This window comes from Bactrocera oleae, chromosome 6 (assembly GCF_042242935.1).
Source record: "Bactrocera oleae isolate idBacOlea1 chromosome 6, idBacOlea1, whole genome shotgun sequence".
Classification (NCBI taxonomy): domain Eukaryota; kingdom Metazoa; phylum Arthropoda; class Insecta; order Diptera; family Tephritidae; genus Bactrocera; species Bactrocera oleae.
The window spans coordinates 29497019-29519147 of NC_091540.1; the positions used below are offsets into that span (position 1 = coordinate 29497019).

At 35.7% G+C, this 22129-nt stretch overlaps 2 pseudogenes; both read right to left on the reverse strand.

Moving 5' to 3' along the window:
* Positions 1–1288: 1288 nt before the first annotated feature.
* Positions 1289–7945, reverse strand: LOC138857887 (uncharacterized; annotated as a pseudogene).
* A 12659-nt stretch (positions 7946–20604) lies between these two features.
* On the reverse strand, positions 20605–21732 carry LOC138857888 (uncharacterized; annotated as a pseudogene).
* Positions 21733–22129: the final 397 nt, after the last annotated feature.

A 22129-nucleotide genomic window follows, 5' to 3' on the forward strand; every position in this document is an offset into this window, starting at 1 on the left:
CTGAAAACGATGTTCAGTTGTTGCATGTCCTTGCTTTTTTAGATCAAAACTATTTGCCGCAAACACGATATATTGCAAAAGTTGCTGATTTTTTCGGATTCGATTTAGAGTAATCACGACAGCAGTGTCGCAAATTTGTTCTGCGTCAATTTCTGGCAACATGTACAACACCATCACGTTCTACTGTCACTTTTTGCGCGGAATTTATGAAAATAATCGGCAACATTAAATTTTTGTTTCACATTAGCAGCGTATCACAAATATGCAGTTGCTGTACTGCTGTAATTATTACGTGGCGCGAACGCATTCGTTGCTTCAGAACGGCGATAACCCTCTGAATTTCTGGGAGAACGAGATGAGTTTAAACTAGTTTCGAAATTAGTTGACAAAATTCAGGTGCTTCCACATTCTTCCAAATCAATTTGAATAAATCCATCTTGCCGTCTTTCTTCTTCACAAGTACCACAGGGGAAATCTATGGATTCGCTGATGGTTCGATTACGCCGTTTCGCTCATTTCACGTATGGTCTGGCTTACAACTTCACTTTTTGCTAAGGAAACGTTTCGAGAAGCCTGGCTGATTGGTCTGGCATCACGTGTGTTTATAAAATGTTTCAAAACTTTGGTTCTTCCTGGATTGTAATCGTCTTTATCAAATATGGATGAGTATCTGAGAAGAAGTAGTTAAGCCTTATTTTAATGGTTTTCTTTTAGTTCCTTGGTGCATGCGTCAATTTCGCTTGGTAGCTCCTTTGGAGAGTTTGGTTGGTAACTTGCTTTCATTACGTACTCTTACTGGAAAACGTTTATCTTGTCTTGTCATAGACAGGGCATTTGCTTGCGGGAGCCAGCCCGTGCTCTTTTCGGCTGGCTTGCTTTAGTTAGTTGGATTTGACATTTGCTTGATCTTTCTAAGCTTTGCCACACCTTAATTTTTCTAACGCGCCGTTGTAGATATTTTCAGTGCTTTCTGCATGTTGTCAATTTTTTTAAGTAATTGGTTCACCCAAGTGTGTTCTTCTATTTCTACTTTATGAGCTTTGAATGTTTGATTGCTAAGCAGAGATGCAGTTTCCTGTGTCAGAGCATACGAAACGGTTTCCGCAAACGTCAATTTTGGACATGATAACGTAGCGAAGCGTGTAGTGTTATCTCGTATTCCATTGACAAAGGTCTGAATTTTTATGTCCTCGATGTATTCCATGAATTTATGTGCCTAAGCTAAGTAATCTAAACTCTCAATCTCTGTTCTCTCCTGCAGTGACTCATTGACCTTCTGGCGGCGATTTCAAAACTCGATTTAGAAGATCTGCCCCATGTGCTCATTACCATGCCGTCTTTCTAATGCACTCATCAACGTTTTATAACTACTCACCTCGCAGTTTGGAATGGTCTGCAATATCTCCCGTGCACATCGTTTTAATATAACGAACAATGCAGCTACTTTATCTTCAGCATTCCAATATTTTGAAGATGCCGTCTTTTTCAATTGAAGCTTAAAAACATGGAACAGAACAGTGCCATTAAAGGATAGAGGTTTTACCTTGACAGAAGCTGTTGACATAATTGGCCGATGTAATTGTAGCTCGCGGAGACGACTTTCAGTTCCTCCACTTCAATTTTAATTTTATCCCGCTATTCCGAAATCTGTGAGGACGCTTCTGCTATTTGTGAAGTCACTTGTGTTAATATACGTGCATCTGGCGCTGCGAATTGCTCTTCCAACTGTAAGGACATCTATGCGGATATACGTGCACCGTGCACTCTAATTAGAACTATGTCGTGAATGATAGAATAAAATCAAATCGACGATAAATTGCCAGACTCAACTAGATAGCGAATTCGTAGTTGCCAGAATATTCTAGAAGCGATGTTTGTTAAAGATCTACTATATAAGGGCTGCCGGATTGTGCGGCAAAAGCAGTACTAATTAGAGCGTTGCCGTGTAAAGAGCAATAAGCTGTAAGCAATAACTTATAAACACGAATAACGAGCAATAAGTGTTAAATTGTTGGAATTCGAAATAAAGATAAGTGTATAGCATTAAATTGGGACTTTTATTTAATAATCCAGTGATCGAACTCACTCTCACTCTTGATAGGTTACAAGGTAGCCGGATTATCATCCACATTCATAGAAATTTGCTCAAACGGCGCATCCGAATTTCTCTGCTTTATCTGGTCATGACTCCTGGACCTTCACCCTTAAGCTACAAACACTCAGCATATTTTGCAATCCACTCCGTAGTTGATTGATGACAACCAGCCCAATACAAGTTTTGCTTGAATTTCCCCAAGGTTTTCGTAATTTGTGGATTTTTTTAATTTTATAGGATATAATAAATATAGATTGCGGCGAGTGCACTGAAGCTATTACTTTTGAAATAATCCGTTTGACTTAACCATCGATCGATCATTTTGGCTATCTCAAACATTTTTATGTTTGAAAATAGAAATTTTAGAATGCGCAGGCTTTAGCAGTTTCAAACAAGGGCATCAGCCAGTATAACTTCAGTAGCGTAAACTGCGTAGTGTTACCAGTATTTACTGCATTACCGAAAAAGCCCTATGGTATAAAGGACAGATCCAAGTATACTACCTTGAAGCACGCCAGCTTCAATTGAGTGAATGTCTGAACGGTTATTCTGTCTTTTACATAAAAGCTGCGACCACATAAATACGATTTCAGCATTAAATAAAATATATAAAGCAATCCTGGATGCCACACACGATCAAACCCCTTTTGAATATCCTAAAATACTCCTTAACAGCATTTTCATTTTCTTGTGCATGAGTAATAACGTTGCCAACTCGGTGACATTGTGCTATAGTTCCATGGTTGTTTCTAAATCTAAATTGGTGCTCAGGATAAATAATACTGTATTTTTCAATAAATTACAACATTCTTCCCAGAAATATTTTTATAATATTTTGGAGAGTAAACTAATTGGTCAATATGATTTAATATCATTTTCTGAATTCTTAGGCTTTAATACCATTATTATCTCCGCACATTTCCACTGTGTTTGAAAGTGATAAAGTCGAAGAATTGCGTTGTATAACAAAGGCAAATATTGGGTGCATTTTTCTGAAAGTGCTTTGATCGTTTTTGTTTCAATAACATCGTATCCTGGTGTTTTTGTGTTATTTAGTGATTTTATTTCTTTTTCAACTTCTAGATGGGATATAGATTTATTTAGAAAGCCCTTTCGACAGGTCACATCTAGAAAGCCCATAGCTTCTTCCTTTTCTGTAGCGCTGTGGAGTGGAAGCAGTTTGAAAGCCTCTTTCAGATATTCAGGTATGCCAGAGCTTTACTTGTGTCAGATTTACACCACGACCAATTGGTGTATCTTATAGCAACATTTTTTATTCTTAAACGTTTTAAATATATTAAGATTTTTGAGAAATTCTGAGGCTGTCTGATTCTTATAATCGCCTAAGGCTAACTTAAGTTTTTTAGGAACGCGATTATATTTTTTTTATCTCTTGGAAGTAGGGTTGCGAATTTTTTAATGCAAAAATTTGCCTACCACGATAAGACAAGGCAATGTAAGTAATACAATGTAAGTAATAGGTCTTTACCAATTTTAATGCAGAAAATATAGCAACCTTCATTGGAATCACCATTGGGAAAAATCTAACCTCACAATGGAGTCTGATTGTGACAGCGAGAGCGTAAGCACGTACCACGGAGAGTAAAGTGATAACAAATCGATACCCATTAAAATATCATAAAAATCATTTAATTTCCCTACAAGCCTGCTGCCGTGAAGTGTTTTCTAAAAAAAATGGAATATCCCACTAAAGACTAATTTTAATTTATGTCATTGCTATATGTGTCAATTAGGGGTGTATGAATATGAATGTCGCGTGTGTTAATTAATATTTTTATGTTTTTTTTTCAACTTAATTTTATATACAAATCAATAACATTGGTATACTGCACTAAGTTCTTTACTTGAACAAATCCGCCAACATCTTCCAAAACCACACAAATTGTATTTATAAGTCGTAACGGCGCGAACGCAATTCTCGGCTACTAAAATTACACCCACGCGTTATTCGCATTAAGAATAATCGCGAAGGTCAACTCAGCAAGTGCAATGGCCAACATGGATAAAATGATCCGAAACTCTTTGATTCGAGAGAGAGCTTTCAAAACCCACATTTTTTTTTTATAATATTTATCAATCATGCCACTGTCGAGAGAAAATGGATTGGGTATTATTGTATAAAAAAACTTTTTGGGTATTTTACATTTCGTTATTATATAATATTTAGGTGCTCGGTTCCCGAGTAGTCCTATATAACGCATATACATCCCTAAATACGTGTATTCGTATTATAAAATTTTTAAAACATCTATACCATAAAAAATAACATATAAATACAAAAAATTATAACAAAGAAACAATACAAGTCATAATAAAATATAATGGTTTTATGATGAACGTTTTAAATTAAATTAGCAAATAAAATTTAGTTGCACGTTATTCAAAAGTATTTGTGTAGTTCCTTGAAATTTCGTTTCGCACTGTTTTTTTTTTTTTTTAGCAAGGAATTAATAGAATAGAAGAAGAATAATAGAATAAAAGTTTAGTGGTGATTCGGAATTTCTCGCTCTGCTGCGCTAAACGCGGAGTGAATGCACTTTAATTTTGCTGGTAGATATGTGCATATGTATGTTTGTGATGCTTCACTAACTAAGCCATCAACACTTGCTGCTCTCTCTCTTTCGTTCTCTTTGCTCAACAGAAATGTCAAAATCAGGCAACTGATCAAGAGTAGTTGTTTACATTATTTTGTGAATTTCAGAGTTTGAATGAATACAGTAAATACCTTTAATATAATATTATTATTACTATTGTGTTTTTTAATTCATTTGTAATCTGTCCTAATAACATTCTGCAAAATTGGGGAAGTAATTATTTATATTATTATATTAGAAATATAAATCATTCGGCCATATTTCCGTTGTCGTTTAAAACGGAAACAGAATGGCTATTTGGCATTTCTTTTGGTATTATCGACATTTATCGAAAATAAATTCGTATTCCCCATTTTGAAACGTATATAGTACCGACATGGTAACAGTCGTTCCTTCAGTGCTGCCATATCTGCAGATTTTTCCGGATTCATCGGATTTTTCGAGCCTGCAAAAGTTGTTGATTTATACCCGAATTTTATGATTTACCCGGATTTTGAACGCTTCATGTCAAAAAATCTATTTTCTTTATTTATATAATATAAATTTGGAAAGAAAAGCTATGGGTTTCTCCTTTCAAAAAACGAAGATAGAAAAAACACATTCTTTGCTCGGTCGATCAAGAAAACTGAACGCTGTAGGACTCTGACCTTTCTTTTTTTCACTTGCACTCTTATCGATGATCGATTAACAGAAATTTGCAACGTAAAAATATGAAAAGCATTAGGTCGAATTATTTTGAAAATCAAGCAATACTTAAATAGCAGTGAGTATCCTTATGTTTTATACTAAGTATATATTTTATACAGGGGTTTTCTAGGATCCGATAGTTGTCGGAATCAGAATTGAAATTGTATCGGTTTTTGGTGTCACGGAAACCAATTTGATTGCTTTTGTTATCAGAAACAAAGCAAGAGAATAGTCGCTAACAGATTTGAAATGTAAGTTAAGAAGTAAATTTATATTATTGTTGCTATTTAATTTATATATTATATATTTCTATTGGGGAAAACAAGAATAAATCACATAATGTTATAGTTATTGAGTTTATGGAAAAAATTCAGATATTTTTCGAAGAAAACATAATAAACGTAATATAACACCCAAATCCGTCTTTATTATTTCGATGTGATATCTCTCTATTATATATAAAAGTTTTCGCGAGCTAGCTCGCGCTCGGCGGGGGACGGACGTAGGCGAGCGAGCGAAGCGAGCGTCCCGGAGCGCAGCGGAGGGCGCCTAGTACTTAAATATACTTAAGAAAGCGTATATACAATACAAGCATACAAGTAGATGCAAGCCAAATTTCACATATGATTTCCCTGGTATATTAAGTGGATTACTATTTACAATAAAAATAAAAGCTAAAATAGCGGAAATCATTGTAAGCTTCAGTATACTTTATTCAGTATTTTAAATATATCAAACGTTTCCAAATTTTTTTATATGCAAGTTTTAGGTTTTGCTTAGGTTCGAAAAGACGAAATTCCAATAACATCATTGAAAAAAAAGAATTGGCTTGCAACTCTGACAACTACGCAAATCTGTCTGGGATTCCACAACACCCCTGATAGTCAAATGGAAGACATGTTTAAAAAAGTAGCTTCTTGCTATTTAAAAGATGACGAGTTTGCAGAATTTAACATTATGGTAAAAGAATTGAATTGGGAGCCTACTGAGATGTGGATATTGGGCCAAAAATATCTATAGAATTAAATCTATCCTCAATTTAATGTGACAAATCAAAGTACCGATTTCCTCCGTAAGAAACAGACAACTTTACATAACTTTGGCTATAGAAATTATTAAGCGTTTTTCATTTGCTGAAAACGATGTTCAGTTGTTGCATGTCCTTGCTTTTTTAGATCAAAACTATTTGCCGCAAACACGATATATTGCAATAGTTGCTGATTTTTTCGGATTCGATTTAGAGTAATCACGACAGCAGTGTCGCAAATTTGTTCTGCGTCAATTTCTGGCAACATGTACAACACCATCACGTTCTACTGTCACCTTTTGCGCGGAATTTATGAAAATAATCGGCAACATTAAATTTTTGTTTCACATTAGCAGCGTATCACAAATATGCAGTTGCTGTACTGCTGTAATTATTACGTGGCGCGAACGCATTCGTTGCTTCAGAACGGCGATAACCCTCTGAATTTCTGGGAGAACGAGATGAGTTTAAACTAGTTTCGAAATTAGTTGACAAAATTCAGGTGCTTCCACATTCTTCCAAATCAATTTGAATAAATCCATCTTGCCGTCTTTCTTCTTCACAAGTACCACAGGGGAAATCTATGGACTCGCTGATGGTTCGATTACGCCGTTTCGCTCATTTCACGTATGGTCTGGCTTACAACTTCACTTTTTGCTAAGGAAACGTTTCGAGAAGCCTGGCTGATTGGTCTGGCATCACGTGTGTTTATAAAATGTTTCAAAACTTTGGTTCTTCCTGGATTGTAATCGTCTTTATCAAATATGGATGAGTATCTGAGAAGAAGTAGTTAAGCCTTATTTTAATGGTTTTCTTTTAGTTCCTTGGTTCATGCGTCAATTTCGCTTGGTAGCTCCTCTGGAGAGTTTGGTTGGTAACTGGCTTTCATTACGTACTCTTACTGGAAAACGTTTATCTTGTCTTGTCATAGACAGGGCATTTACTTGCGGGAGCCAGCCCGTGCTCTTTTCGGCTGGCTTGCTTTAGTTAGTTGGATTTGACATTTGCTTGATCTTTCTAAGCTTTGCCACACCTTAATTTTTCTAACGCGCCGTTGTAGATATTTTCAGTGCCTTCTGCATGTTGTCAATTTTTTTAAGTAATTGGTTCACCCAAGTGTGTTCTTCTATTTCTACTTTATGAGCTTTGAATGTTTGATTGCTAAGCAGAGATGCAGTTTCCTGTGTCAGAGCATACGAAACGGTTTCCGCAAACGTCAATTTTGGACATGATAACGTAGCGAAGCGTGTAGTGTTATCTCGTATTCCATTGACAAAGGTCTGAATTTTTATGTCCTCGATGTATTCCATGAATTTATGTGCCTAAGCTAAGTAATCTAACCTCTCAATCTCTGTTCTCTCCTGCAGTGACTCATTGACCTTCTGGCGGCGATTTCAAAACTCGATTTAGAAGATCTGCCCCATGTGCTCATTACCATGCCGTCTTTCTAATGCACTCATCAACGTTTCATAACTACTCACCTCGCAGTTTGGAATGGTCTGCAATATCTCCCGTGCACATCGTTTTAATATAACGAACAATGCAGCTACTTTATCTTCAGCATTCCAATATTTTGAAGATGCCGTCTTTTCGAATTGAAGCTTAAAAACATGGAACAGAACAGTGCCATTAAAGGATAGAGGTTTTACCTTGACAGAAGCTGTTGACATAATTGGCCGATGTAATTGTAGCTCGCGGAGACGACTTTCAGTTCCTCCACTTCAATTTTAATTTTATCCCGCTATTCCGAAATCTGTGAGGACGCTTCTGCTATTTGTGAAGTCACGTGTGTTAATATACGTGCATCTGGCGCTGCGAACTGCTCTTCCAACTGTAAGGACATCTATGTGGATATACGTGCACCGTGCACTCTAATTAGAACTGTGTCGTGAATGATAGAATAAAATCAAATCGACGATAAATTGCCAGACTCAACTAGATAGCGAATTCGTAGTTGCCAGAATATTCTAGAAGCGATGTTTGTTAAAGATCTACTATATAAGAGCTGCCGGATTGTGCGGCAAAAGCAGTACTAATTAGAGCGTTGCCGTGTAACGAGCAATAAGCTGTAAGCAATAACTTATAAACACGAATAACGAGCAATAAGTGTTAAATTGTTGGAATTCGAAATAAAGATAAGTGTATAGCATTAAATTGGGACTTTTATTTAATAATCCAGTGATCGAACTCACTCTCACTCTTGATAGGTTACAAGGTAGCCGGATTATCATCCACATTCATAGAAATTTGCTCAAACGGCGCATCCGAATTTCTCTGCTTTATCTGGTCATGACTCCTGGACCTTCACCCTTAAGCTACAAACACTCAGCATATTTTGCAATCCACTCCGTAGTTGATTGATGACAACCAGCCCAATACAAGTTTTGCTTGAATTTCCCCAAGGTTTTCGTAATTTGTGGATTTTTTTAATTTTATAGGATATAATAAAAATAGATTGCGGCGAGTGCACTGAAGCTATTACTTTTGAAATAATCCGTTTGACTTAACCATCGATCGATCATTTTGGCTATCTCAAACATTTTTATGTTTGAAAATAGAAATTTTAGAATGCGCAGGCTTTAGCAGTTTCAAACAAGGGCATCAGCCAGTATAACTTCAGTAGCGTAAACTGCGTAGTGTTACCAGTATTTACTGCATTACCGAAAAAGCCCTATGGTATAAAGGACAGATCCAAGTATACTACCTTGAAGCACGCCAGCTTCAATTGAGTGAATGTCTGAACGGTTATTCTGTCTTTTACATAAAAGCTGCGACCACATAAATACGATTTCAGCATTAAATAAAATATATAAAGCAATCCTGGATGCCACACACGATCAAACCCCTTTTGAATATCCTAAAATACTCCTTAACAGCATTTTCATTTTCTTGTGCATGAGTAATAACGTTGCCAACTCGGTGACATTGTGCTATAGTTCCATGGTTTTTTCTAAATCTAAATTGGTGCTCAGGATAAATAATACTGTATTTTTCAATAAATTACAACATTCTTCCCAGAAATATTTTTATAATATTTTGGAGAGTAAACTAATTGGTCAATATGATTTAATATCATTTTCTGAATTCTTAGGCTTTAATACCATTATTATCTCCGCACATTTCCACTGTGTTTGAAAGTGATAAAGTCGAAGAATTGCGTTGTATAACAAAGGCAAATATTGGGTGCATTTTTCTGAAAGTGCTTTGATCGTTTTTGTTTCAATAACATCGTATCCTGGTGTTTTTGTGTTATTTAGTGATTTTATTTCTTTTTCAACTTCTAGATGGGATATAGATTTATTTAGAAAGCCCTTTCGACAGGTCACATCTAGAAAGCCCATAGCTTCTTCCTTTTCTGTAGCGCTGTGGAGTGGAAGCAGTTTGAAAGCCTCTTTCAGATATTCAGGTATGCCAGAGCTTTACTTGTGTCAGATTTACACCACGACCAATTGGTGTATCTTATAGCAACATTTTTTATTCTTAAACGTTTTAAATATATTAAGATTTTTGAGAAATTCTGAGGCTGTCTGATTCTTATAATCGCCTAAGGCTAACTTAAGTTTTTTAGGAACGCGATTATATTTTTTTTATCTCTTGGAAGTAGGGTTGCGAATTTTTTAATGCAAAAATTTGCCTACCACGATAAGACAAGGCAATGTAAGTAATACAATGTAAGTAATAGGTCTTTACCAATTTTAATGCAGAAAATATAGCAACCTTCATTGGAATCACCATTGGGAAAAATCTAACCTCACAATGGAGTCTGATTGTGACAGCGAGAGCGTAAGCACGTACCACGGAGAGTAAAGTGATAACAAATCGATACCCATTAAAATATCATAAAAATCATTTAATTTCCCTACAAGCCTGCTGCCGTGAAGTGTTTTCTAAAAAAAATGGAATATCCCACTAAAGACTAATTTTAATTTATGTCATTGCTATATGTGTCAATTAGGGGTGTATGAATATGAATGTCGCGTGTGTTAATTAATATTTTTATGTTTTTTTTTCAACTTAATTTTATATACAAATCAATAACATTGGTATACTGCACTAAGTTCTTTACTTGAACAAATCCGCCAACATCTTCCAAAACCACACAAATTGTATTTATAAGTCGTAACGGCGCGAACGCAATTCTCGGCTACTAAAATTACACCCACGCGTTATTCGCATTAGCTATTTTTAGCTTTTTTGACATCAGCTGTTCGAAATTCCCTGATTTTATTAATCATGGAAAGAAAATAACAGAAAAATCAGCGAAAATGAGAGAGTCTCGCATCATGTCATCCTTGGCCTAGCCTCGCTCCGGTGTATGCTTTGTTCAGCACACAAGCAACCTCTTATACTACAACTTGTTTAAAATAGCTGGGAATTACACAGTAACAAGGAATTAATAGAATAGAAGAAGAATAATAGAATAAAAGTTTAGTGGTGATTCGGAATTTCTCGCTCTGCTGCGCTAAACGCGGAGTGAATGCACTTTAATTTTGCTGGTAGATATGTGCATATGTATGTTTGTGATGCTTCACTAACTAAGCCATCAACACTTGCTGCTCTCTCTCTTTCGTTCTCTTTGCTCAACAGAAATGTCAAAATCAGGCAACTGATCAAGAGTAGTTGTTTACATTATTTTGTGAATTTCAGAGTTTGAATGAATACAGTAAATACCTTTAATATAATATTATTATTACTATTGTGTTTTTTAATTCATTTGTAATCTGTCCTAATAACATTCTGCAAAATTGGGGAAGTAATTATTTATATTATTATATTAGAAATATAAATCATTCGGCCATATTTCCGTTGTCGTTTAAAACGGAAACAGAATGGCTATTTGGCATTTCTTTTGGTATTATCGACATTTATCGAAAATAAATTCGTATTCCCCATTTTGAAACGTATATAGTACCGACATGGTAACAGTCGTTCCTTCAGTGCTGCCATATCTGCAGATTTTTCCGGATTCATCGGATTTTTCGAGCCTGCAAAAGTTGTTGATTTATACCCGAATTTTATGATTTACCCGGATTTTGAACGCTTCATGTCAAAAAATCTATTTTCTTTATTTATATAATATAAATTTGGAAAGAAAAGCTATGGGTTTCTCCTTTCAAAAAACGAAGATAGAAAAAACACATTCTTTGCTCGGTCGATCAAGAAAACTGAACGCTGTAGGACTCTGACCTTTCTTTTTTTCACTTGCACTCTTATCGATGATCGATTAACAGAAATTTGCAACGTAAAAATATGAAAAGCATTAGGTCGAATTATTTTGAAAATCAAGCAATACTTAAATAGCAGTGAGTATCCTTATGTTTTATACTAAGTATATATTTTATACAGGGGTTTTCTAGGATCCGATAGTTGTCGGAATCAGAATTGAAATTGTATCGGTTTTTGGTGTCACGGAAACCAATTTGATTGCTTTTGTTATCAGAAACAAAGCAAGAGAATAGTCGCTAACAGATTTGAAATGTAAGTTAAGAAGTAAATTTATATTATTGTTGCTATTTAATTTATATATTATATATTTCTATTGGGGAAAACAAGAATAAATCACATAATGTTATAGTTATTGAGTTTATGGAAAAAATTCAGATATTTTTCGAAGAAAACATAATAAACGTAATATAACACCCAAATCCGTCTTTATTATTTCGATGTGATATCTCTCTATTATATATAAAAGTTTTCGCGAGCTAGCTCGCGCTCGGCGGGGGGCGGACGTAGGCGAGCGAGCGAAGCGAGCGTCCCGGAGCGCAGCGGAGGGCGCCTAGTACTTAAATATACTTAAGAAAGCGTATATACAATACAAGCATACAAGTAGATGCAAGCCAAATTTCACATATGATTTCCCTGGTATATTAAGTGGATTACTATTTACAATAAAAATAAAAGCTAAAATAGCGGAAATCATTGTAAGCTTCAGTATACTTTATTCAGTATTTTAAATATATCAAACGTTTCCAAATTTTTTTATATGCAAGTTTTAGGTTTTGCTTAGGTTCGAAAAGACGAAATTCCAATAACATCATTGAAAAAAAAGAATTGGCTTGCAACTCTGACAACTACGCAAATCTGTCTTGGATTCCACAACACCCCTGATAGTCAAATGGAAGACATGTTAAAAAAAGTAGCTTCTTGCTATTTAAAAGATGACGAGTTTGCAGAATTTAACATTATGGTAAAAGAATTGAATTGGGAGCCTACTGAGATGTGGATATTGGGCCAAAAATATCTATAGAATTAAATCTATCCTCAATTTAATGTGACAAATCAAAGTACCGATTTCCTCCGTAAGAAACAGACAACTTTACATAACTTTGGCTATAGAAATTATTAAGCGTTTTTCATTTGCTGAAAACGATGTTCAGTTGTTGCATGTCCTTGCTTTTTTAGATCAAAACTATTTGCCGCAAACACGATATATTGCAATAGTTGCTGATTTTTTCGGATTCGATTTAGAGTAATCACGACAGCAGTGTCGCAAATTTGTTCTGCGTCAATTTCTGGCAACATGTACAACACCATCACGTTCTACTGTCACCTTTTGCGCGGAATTTATGAAAATAATCGGCAACATTAAATTTTTGTTTCACATTAGCAGCGTATCACAAATATGCAGTTGCTGTACTGCTGTAATTATTACGTGGCGCGAACGCATTCGTTGCTTCAGAACGGCGATAACCCTCTGAATTTCTGGGAGAACGAGATGAGTTTAAACTAGTTTCGAAATTAGTTGACAAAATTCAGGTGCTTCCACATTCTTCCAAATCAATTTGAATAAATCCATCTTGCCGTCTTTCTTCTTCACAAGTACCACAGGGGAAATCTATGGACTCGCTGATGGTTCGATTACGCCGTTTCGCTCATTTCACGTATGGTCTGGCTTACAACTTCACTTTTTGCTAAGGAAACGTTTCGAGAAGCCTGGCTGATTGGTCTGGCATCACGTGTGTTTATAAAATGTTTCAAAACTTTGGTTCTTCCTGGATTGTAATCGTCTTTATCAAATATGGATGAGTATCTGAGAAGAAGTAGTTAAGCCTTATTTTAATGGTTTTCTTTTAGTTCCTTGGTTCATGCGTCAATTTCGCTTGGTAGCTCCTCTGGAGAGTTTGGTTGGTAACTGGCTTTCATTACGTACTCTTACTGGAAAACGTTTATCTTGTCTTGTCATAGACAGGGCATTTACTTGCGGGAGCCAGCCCGTGCTCTTTTCGGCTGGCTTGCTTTAGTTAGTTGGATTTGACATTTGCTTGATCTTTCTAAGCTTTGCCACACCTTAATTTTTCTAACGCGCCGTTGTAGATATTTTCAGTGCCTTCTGCATGTTGTCAATTTTTTTAAGTAATTGGTTCACCCAAGTGTGTTCTTCTATTTCTACTTTATGAGCTTTGAATGTTTGATTGCTAAGCAGAGATGCAGTTTCCTGTGTCAGAGCATACGAAACGGTTTCCGCAAACGTCAATTTTGGACATGATAACGTAGCGAAGCGTGTAGTGTTATCTCGTATTCCATTGACAAAGGTCTGAATTTTTATGTCCTCGATGTATTCCATGAATTTATGTGCCTAAGCTAAGTAATCTAACCTCTCAATCTCTGTTCTCTCCTGCAGTGACTCATTGACCTTCTGGCGGCGATTTCAAAACTCGATTTAGAAGATCTGCCCCATGTGCTCATTACCATGCCATCTTTCTAATGCACTCATCAACGTTTCATAACTACTCACCTCGCAGTTTGGAATGGTCTGCAATATCTCCCGTGCACATCGTTTTAATATAACGAACAATGCAGCTACTTTATCTTCAGCATTCCAATATTTTGAAGATGCCGTCTTTTCGAATTGAAGCTTAAAAACATGGAACAGAACAGTGCCATTAAAGGATAGAGGTTTTACCTTGACAGAAGCTGTTGACATAATTGGCCGATGTAATTGTAGCTCGCGGAGACGACTTTCAGTTCCTCCACTTCAATTTTAATTTTATCCCGCTATTCCGAAATCTGTGAGGACGCTTCTGCTATTTGTGAAGTCACGTGTGTTAATATACGTGCATCTGGCGCTGCGAACTGCTCTTCCAACTGTAAGGACATCTATGTGGATATACGTGCACCGTGCACTCTAATTAGAACTGTGTCGTGAATGATAGAATAAAATCAAATCGACGATAAATTGCCAGACTCAACTAGATAGCGAATTCGTAGTTGCCAGAATATTCTAGAAGCGATGTTTGTTAAAGATCTACTATATAAGGGCTGCCGGATTGTGCGGCAAAAGCAGTACTAATTAGAGCGTTGCCGTGTAACGAGCAATAAGCTGTAAGCAATAACTTATAAACACGAATAACGAGCAATAAGTGTTAAATTGTTGGAATTCGAAATAAAGATAAGTGTATAGCATTAAATTGGGACTTTTATTTAATAATCCAGTGATCGAACTCACTCTCACTCTTGATAGGTTACAAGGTAGCCGGATTATCATCCACATTCATAGAAATTTGCTCAAACGGCGCATCCGAATTTCTCTGCTTTATCTGGTCATGACTCCTGGACCTTCACCCTTAAGCTACAAACACTCAGCATATTTTGCAATCCACTCCGTAGTTGATTGATGACAACCAGCCCAATACAAGTTTTGCTTGAATTTCCCCAAGGTTTTCGTAATTTGTGGATTTTTTTAATTTTATAGGATATAATAAAAATAGATTGCGGCGAGTGCACTGAAGCTATTACTTTTGAAATAATCCGTTTGACTTAACCATCGATCGATCATTTTGGCTATCTCAAACATTTTTATGTTTGAAAATAGAAATTTTAGAATGCGCAGGCTTTAGCAGTTTCAAACAAGGGCATCAGCCAGTATAACTTCAGTAGCGTAAACTGCGTAGTGTTACCAGTATTTACTGCATTACCGAAAAAGCCCTATGGTATAAAGGACAGATCCAAGTATACTACCTTGAAGCACGCCAGCTTCAATTGAGTGAATGTCTGAACGGTTATTCTGTCTTTTACATAAAAGCTGCGACCACATAAATACGATTTCAGCATTAAATAAAATATATAAAGCAATCCTGGATGCCACACACGATCAAACCCCTTTTGAATATCCTAAAATACTCCTTAACAGCATTTTCATTTTCTTGTGCATGAGTAATAACGTTGCCAACTCGGTGACATTGTGCTATAGTTCCATGGTTTTTTCTAAATCTAAATTGGTGCTCAGGATAAATAATACTGTATTTTTCAATAAATTACAACATTCTTCCCAGAAATATTTTTATAATATTTTGGAGAGTAAACTAATTGGTCAATATGATTTAATATCATTTTCTGAATTCTTAGGCTTTAATACCATTATTATCTCCGCACATTTCCACTGTGTTTGAAAGTGATAAAGTCGAAGAATTGCGTTGTATAACAAAGGCAAATATTGGGTGCATTTTTCTGAAAGTGCTTTGATCGTTTTTGTTTCAATAACATCGTATCCTGGTGTTTTTGTGTTATTTAGTGATTTTATTTCTTTTTCAACTTCTAGATGGGATATAGATTTATTTAGAAAGCCCTTTCGACAGGTCACATCTAGAAAGCCCATAGCTTCTTCCTTTTCTGTAGCGCTGTGGAGTGGAAGCAGTTTGAAAGCCTCTTTCAGATATTCAGGTATGCCAGAGCTTTACTTGTGTCAGATTTACACCACGACCAATTGGTGTATCTTATAGCAACATTTTTTATTCTTAAACGTTTTAAATATATTAAGATTTTTGAGAAATTCTGAGGCTGTCTGATTCTTATAATCGCCTAAGGCTAACTTAAGTTTTTTAGGAACGCGATTATATTTTTTTTATCTCTTGGAAGTAGGGTTGCGAATTTTTTAATGCAAAAATTTGCCTACCACGATAAGACAAGGCAATGTAAGTAATACAATGTAAGTAATAGGTCTTTACCAATTTTAATGCAGAAAATATAGCAACCTTCATTGGAATCACCATTGGGAAAAATCTAACCTCACAATGGAGTCTGATTGTGACAGCGAGAGCGTAAGCACGTACCACGGAGAGTAAAGTGATAACAAATCGATACCCATTAAAATATCATAAAAATCATTTAATTTCCCTACAAGCCTGCTGCCGTGAAGTGTTTTCTAAAAAAAATGGAATATCCCACTAAAGACTAATTTTAATTTATGTCATTGCTATATGTGTCAATTAGGGGTGTATGAATATGAATGTCGCGTGTGTTAATTAATATTTTTATGTTTTTTTTTTGCAACTTAATTTTATATACAAATCAATAACATTGGTATACTGCACTAAGTTCTTTACTTGAACAAATCCGCCAACATCTTCCAAAACCACACAAATTGTATTTATAAGTCGTAACGGCGCGAACGCAATTCTCGGCTACTAAAATTACACCCACGCGTTATTCGCATTAAGAATAATCGCGAAGGTCAACTCAGCAAGTGCAATGGCCAACATGGATAAAATGATCCGAAACTCTTTGATTCGAGAGAGAGCTTTCAAAACCCACATTTTTTTTTTATAATATTTATCAATCATGCCACTGTCGAGAGAAAATGGATTGGGTATTATTGTATAAAAAAACTTTTTGGGTATTTTACATTTCGTTATTATATAATATTTAGGTGCTCGGTTCCCGAGTAGTCCTATATAACGCATATACATCCCTAAATACGTGTATTCGTATTATAAAATTTTTAAAACATCTATACCATAAAAAATAACATATAAATACAAAAAATTATAACAAAGAAACAATACAAGTCATAATAAAATATAATGGTTTTATGATGAACGTTTTAAATTAAATTAGCAAATAAAATTTAGTTGCACGTTATTCAAAAGTATTTGTGTAGTTCCTTGAAATTTCGTTTCGCACTGTTTTTTTTTTTTTTTAGCAAGGAATTAATAGAATAGAAGAAGAATAATAGAATAAAAGTTTAGTGGTGATTCGGAATTTCTCGCTCTGCTGCGCTAAACGCGGAGTGAATGCACTTTAATTTTGCTGGTAGATATGTGCATATGTATGTTTGTGATGCTTCACTAACTAAGCCATCAACACTTGCTGCTCTCTCTCTTTCGTTCTCTTTGCTCAACAGAAATGTCAAAATCAGGCAACTGATCAAGAGTAGTTGTTTACATTATTTTGTGAATTTCAGAGTTTGAATGAATACAGTAAATACCTTTAATATAATATTATTATTACTATTGTGTTTTTTAATTCATTTGTAATCTGTCCTAATAACATTCTGCAAAATTGGGGAAGTAATTATTTATATTATTATATTAGAAATATAAATCATTCGGCCATATTTCCGTTGTCGTTTACAACGGAAACAGAATGGCTATTTGGCATTTCTTTTGGTATTATCGACATTTATCGAAAATAAATTCGTATTCCCCATTTTGAAACGTATATAGTACCGACATGGTAACAGTCGTTCCTTCAGTGCTGCCATATCTGCAGATTTTTCCGGATTCATCGGATTTTTCGAGCCTGCAAAAGTTGTTGATTTATACCCGAATTTTATGATTTACCCGGATTTTGAACGCTTCATGTCAAAAAATCTATTTTCTTTATTTATATAATATAAATTTGGAAAGAAAAGCTATGGGTTTCTCCTTTCAAAAAACGAAGATAGAAAAAACACATTCTTTGCTCGGTCGATCAAGAAAACTGAACGCTGTAGGACTCTGACCTTTCTTTTTTTCACTTGCACTCTTATCGATGATCGATTAACAGAAATTTGCAACGTAAAAATATGAAAAGCATTAGGTCGAATTATTTTGAAAATCAAGCAATACTTAAATAGCAGTGAGTATCCTTATGTTTTATACTAAGTATATATTTTATACAGGGGTTTTCTAGGATCCGATAGTTGTCGGAATCAGAATTGAAATTGTATCGGTTTTTGGTGTCACGGAAACCAATTTGATTGCTTTTGTTATCAGAAACAAAGCAAGAGAATAGTCGCTAACAGATTTGAAATGTAAGTTAAGAAGTAAATTTATATTATTGTTGCTATTTAATTTATATATTATATATTTCTATTGGGGAAAACAAGAATAAATCACATAATGTTATAGTTATTGAGTTTATGGAAAAAATTCAGATATTTTTCGAAGAAAACATAATAAACGTAATATAACACCCAAATCCGTCTTTATTATTTCGATGTGATATCTCTCTATTATATATAAAAGTTTTCGCGAGCTAGCTCGCGCTCGGCGGGGGGCGGACGTAGGCGAGCGAGCGAAGCGAGCGTCCCGGAGCGCAGCGGAGGGCGCCTAGTACTTAAATATACTTAAGAAAGCGTATATACAATACAAGCATACAAGTAGATGCAAGCCAAATTTCACATATGATTTTCCTGGTATATTAAGTGGATTACTATTTACAATAAAAATAAAAGCTAAAATAGCGGAAATCATTGTAAGCTTCAGTATACTTTATTCAGTATTTTAAATATATCAAACGTTTCCAAATTTTTTTATATGCAAGTTTTAGGTTTTGCTTAGGTTCGAAAAGACGAAATTCCAATAACATCATTGAAAAAAAAGAATTGGCTTGCAACTCTGACAACTACGCAAATCTGTCTTGGATTCCACAACACCCCTGATAGTCAAATGGAAGACATGTTTAAAAAAGTAGCTTCTTGCTATTTAAAAGATGACGAGTTTGCAGAATTTAACAGTATGGTAAAAGAATTGAATTGGGAGCCTACTGAGATGTGGATATTGGGCCAAAAATATCTATAGAATTAAATCTATCCTCAATTTAATGTGACAAATCAAAGTACCGATTTCCTCCGTAAGAAACAGACAACTTTACATAACTTTGGCTATAGAAATTATTAAGTGTTTTTCATTTGCTGAAAACGATGTTCAGTTGTTGCATGTCCTTGCTTTTTTAGATCAAAACTATTTGCCGCAAACACGATATATTGCAATAGTTGCTGATTTTTTCGGATTCGATTTAGAGTAATCACGACAGCAGTGTCGCAAATTTGTTCTGCGTCAATTTCTGGCAACATGTACAACACCATCACGTTCTACTGTCACCTTTTGCGCGGAATTTATGAAAATAATCGGCAACATTAAATTTTTGTTTCACATTAGCAGCGTATCACAAATATGCAGTTGCTGTACTGCTGTAATTATTACGTGGCGCGAACGCATTCGTTGCTTCAGAACGGCGATAACCCTCTGAATTTCTGGGAGAACGAGATGAGTTTAAACTAGTTTCGAAATTAGTTGACAAAATTCAGGTGCTTCCACATTCTTCCAAATCAATTTGAATAAATCCATCTTGCCGTCTTTCTTCTTCACAAGTACCACAGGGGAAATCTATGGACTCGCTGATGGTTCGATTACGCCGTTTCGCTCATTTCACGTATGGTCTGGCTTACAACTTCACTTTTTGCTAAGGAAACGTTTCGAGAAGCCTGGCTGATTGGTCTGGCATCACGTGTGTTTATAAAATGTTTCAAAACTTTGGTTCTTCCTGGATTGTAATCGTCTTTATCAAATATGGATGAGTATCTGAGAAGAAGTAGTTAAGCCTTATTTTAATGGTTTTCTTTAAGTTCCTTGGTGCATGCGTCAATTTCGCTTGGTAGCTCCTCTGGAGAGTTTGGTTGGTAACTGGCTTTCATTACGTACTCTTACTGGAAAACGTTTATCTTGTCTTGTCATAGACAGGGCATTTACTTGCGGGAGCCAGCCCGTGCTCTTTTCGGCTGGCTTGCTTTAGTTAGTTGGATTTGACATTTGCTTGATCTTTCTAAGCTTTGCCACACCTTAATTTTTCTAACGCGCCGTTGTAGATATTTTCAGTGCCTTCTGCATGTTGTCAATTTTTTTAAGTAATTGGTTCACCCAAGTGTGTTCTTCTATTTCTACTTTATGAGCTTTGAATGTTTGATTGCTAAGCAGAGATGCAGTTTCCTGTGTCAGAGCATACGAAACGGTTTCCGCAAACGTCAATTTTGGACATGATAACGTAGCGAAGCGTGTAGTGTTATCTCGTATTCCATTGACAAAGGTCTGAATTTTTATGTCCTCGATGTATTCCATGAATTTATGTGCCTAAGCTAAGTAATCTAACCTCTCAATCTCTGTTCTCTCCTGCAGTGACTCATTGACCTTCTGGCGGCGATTTCAAAACTCGATTTAGAAGATCTGCCCCATGTGCTCATTACCATGCCGTCTTTCTAATGCACTCATCAACGTTTCATAACTACTCACCTCGCAGTTTGGAATGGTCTGCAATATCTCCCGTGCACATCGTTTTAATATAACGAACAATGCAGCTACTTTATCTTCAGCATTCCAATATTTTGAAGATGCCGTCTTTTCGAATTGAAGCTTAAAAACATGGAACAGAACAGTGCCATTAAAGGATAGAGGTTTTACCTTGACAGAAGCTGTTGACATAATTGGCCGATGTAATTGTAGCTCGCGGAGACGACTTTCAGTTCCTCCACTTCAATTTTAATTTTATCCCGCTATTCCGAAATCTGTGAGGACGCTTCTGCTATTTGTGAAGTCACGTGTGTTAATATACGTGCATCTGGCGCTGCGAACTGTTCTTCCAACTGTAAGGACATCTATGTGGATATACGTGCACCGTGCACTCTAATTAGAACTGTGTCGTGAATGATAGAATAAAATCAAATCGACGATAAATTGCCAGACTCAACTAGATAGCGAATTCGTAGTTGCCAGAATATTCTAGAAGCGATGTTCGTTAAAGATCTACTATATAAGAGCTGCCGGATTGTGCGGCAAAAGCAGTACTAATTAGAGCGTTGCCGTGTAACGAGCAATAAGCTGTAAGCAATAACTTATAAACACGAATAACGAGCAATAAGTGTTAAATTGTTGGAATTCGAAATAAAGATAAGTGTATAGCATTAAATTGGGACTTTTATTTAATAATCCAGTGATCGAACTCACTCTCACTCTTGATAGGTTACAAGGTAGCCGGATTATCATCCACATTCATAGAAATTTGCTCAAACGGCGCATCCGAATTTCTCTGCTTTATCTGGTCATGACTCCTGGACCTTCACCCTTAAGCTACAAACACTCAGCATATTTTGCAATCCACTCCGTAGTTGATTGATGACAACCAGCCCAATACAAGTTTTGCTTGAATTTCCCCAAGGTTTTCGTAATTTGTGGATTTTTTTAATTTTATAGGATATAATAAAAATAGATTGCGGCGAGTGCACTGAAGCTATTACTTTTGAAATAATCCGTTTGACTTAACCATCGATCGATCATTTTGGCTATCTCAAACATTTTTATGTTTGAAAATAGAAATTTTAGAATGCGCAGGCTTTAGCAGTTTCAAACAAGGGCATCAGCCAGTATAACTTCGGTAGCGTAAACTGCGTAGTGTTACCAGTATTTACTGCATTACCGAAAAAGCCCTATGGTATAAAGGACAGATCCAAGTATACTACCTTAAAGCACGCCAGCTTCAATTGAGTGAATATCTAAACGGTTATTCTGTCTTTTACATAAAAGCTGCGACCACATAAATACGATTTCAGCATTAAATAAAATATATAAAGCAATCCTGGATGCCACACACGATCAAACCCCTTTTGAATATCCTAAAATACTCCTTAACAGCATTTTCATTTTCTTGTGCATGAGTAATAACGTTGCCAACTCG